This window comes from Mus caroli, chromosome 11 (assembly GCF_900094665.2).
Source record: "Mus caroli chromosome 11, CAROLI_EIJ_v1.1, whole genome shotgun sequence".
In the NCBI taxonomy this organism is placed as follows: domain Eukaryota; kingdom Metazoa; phylum Chordata; class Mammalia; order Rodentia; family Muridae; genus Mus; species Mus caroli.
In genome coordinates, this window is record NC_034580.1 from 51,823,096 (window position 1) to 51,825,639 (window position 2,544).

The following is a 2,544-nucleotide window of genomic DNA, read 5'->3' on the forward strand; positions in this document are numbered from 1 at the left end:
AGAACTTGAAATGTCAAATGTCACACTGTCGCTTCCTCAAGAGGCCTCTGTTGGCTGGATTGACCTGGTCAAATGCATCAGATAACATGGGTGATTCTCTGTCTCTCTCTCTCTCTCTCTCTCTCTCTCTCTCTCTCTCTCTCTCTCTCTCCTGCCTTCCCTCCCCCCTTTCTCCTTTCTCTCTGAGTCCATTTCTTTCCTGCTTTCCCTTATATTGCTTTCACTGTCTAGTATTGATCTCATCAGCCAAGCATTATAACTCTGAAGCAGACACTCTGGCCACGTGATGTCCTTTGTAGTTTGACAGAATGACACCCTCTGGTCTGCCACTTGTTAACAATATGTACCTGTTTGTTCATTTCACCATTCTCACACACACACACACACACACACACACACATGCACACACATGCACACACACACATTCACTGAACAAAGTGATAGCTGTAGATGCATAAACATAGGATCTTTATGCTATGTGCTTAAGTATAGGTACGCATATCTCTGTATGCATGAGGGGACCAGGGGACCATGTTAAGCATCATTTCTCAAGTGCCAGTCACCTCTTTGCTTGAGATGAGGTCTCAGGCTGCCCTGGAATTGTCCAATTAGGCATGGTGAAGCCAAGGGATGTACTGCAGACCCATATGCTTGCATGACAAGCACTTCACAAACAGAGATGTCTCCCAGCTCCTTTGTTGCTGCTTTGAGAAATATCCCAGGCTAGCTTTGAGCTGATGTAGTCAAGGATGTCCTTTTAGTTCTGATCCTCCTGCCTCCTCCTCCCTGGGATTCTAAGCATGCCTTCCCACACCCAGTATATACAGTGGAGGGGATTGAACCTGTGGCCTCCCACTAGACATGCAGTCTAGCAAATGACCTACATCCCCACCCTTAAAGACATTTTGATTTAGTACAGCATATATTTTGACCACATTCAATCCACTTACTACCTTTCTTCTACTCCCCTCCCCCATGGTCTCCTTCCTAGATACCTCCCAGACAATCTTACTGATAGCTTTTGCATTCTTGGTTTGACTCCAGAGCCCCAAATTTTGACACCTTTCTTTCCAGTGAGTTCCTATCTGCTCAGTTTAGACCCTTCCCCCACCTGCCCTGCTCTCCTTGGTAGAACATGTAAGCTGTTCTCTCCTCTCCCAATCCTGGCTCCAACCCCAGTACCCCACCCCCAACTGGTTGCCACCCACAACAACAGGATAGAATGACTGGATCAATGATGTCTGCCTTTTGAAAACACAACCCATAGGCAAATCATGCTTGATTTTTGAACACCCAAACTCTATCTCTCTGCTGAGGGTTTTGGGTACAGTACTCCGCAAGACTTTTCCAAGCCTTATGTTGGTGTTCCAAGCAGACTCAGGTGGTATCAGAGACATTGGTGGATGTCCTTGGATTCAGCTTTTGCAACTGACCTTGGCAGACTGCCCTGAGGCCTTAGACCCAATAAGAGATTCCAGGAAAGGAGACTGATATAGGCCAGTATTATGGTATATAGCAAGAGCAAATGGTGACAGGTACAGCCGAGAAAGGATGGATTCAGATACATTGCCTCTCTGGGCTTTTCTACAAAGCACATGTTAAAAACTCACTATTCATTTTTAAAAATAGAGTCCTGCAGTGTGCCACGCTGCTGGTTTGTAGTACACGCAATGGTATCATATGGGAGAGAAACCAGACTCTCAGTCTTCTTCAGCTTGATGCTTCAGGCTCCATGCTTCCCTGAGCACCAGCTTCCCTGGGCTCTTTATATATCACTGTGAGTTCTAATGTCATGCAAGGCTGAAAATAATATGGAAAATAACAAAGGCTAACACTTTCCTGTCACTTATGTGTACTAAAGCTCCTCCAAGTATTCCTAGGTGCCCTGCTATCTATTGCATAAATTAGTAACTGTGGCACAGAAAGACAGATCTAAATCCTTTCGAGAAAGGGTTTTTACATTTTCCTACACGTTCTAAGTTAGTTACCCTCTCTGAAACCTGTCTGCAATATCACCAGTGTGTCTTACTAACACAACCATTTGCTTTGGTGGTTGGTTCCATCAGTGGTTGTTATCAGCCATATTCCCATTGGCCTTTGTTTTCTCGGTACCTGGCATAAGTCCTGGCAGATAGAAGGTGTTCAGTAAGTGAAGAATTAGTGAATGATCCAAAGCCACTTTAAGGTAAGCTCCAGCCAGAACATTACAGCAGTAACAGCTGCTATCGTTTGAGTGTGAACATACCCCACAGGCTATCAAATATTAGCCCCAGCAGAGGGCACTGTTTTAGAAGGTTAAGGTGGAGCCTTGCTGAAGGATGTGAGCTACTAGGGATAGGCCTTGAGGTATCATAGCCAAGCCTCACTTCTTGTTCCCTTTCTACTTTCTGACTGTAGATGTAATGACACTGTACTGGCTAGTTTTGTGTCAACTTGACACAGCTGGTGTTATCACAGAGAAAGGAGCTTCAGTTGAGGAAATGCCTCCATGAGATCCAACTGTAAGGCATTTTCTCAATTAGTGATCAAGGGGGAAAGGCCCCT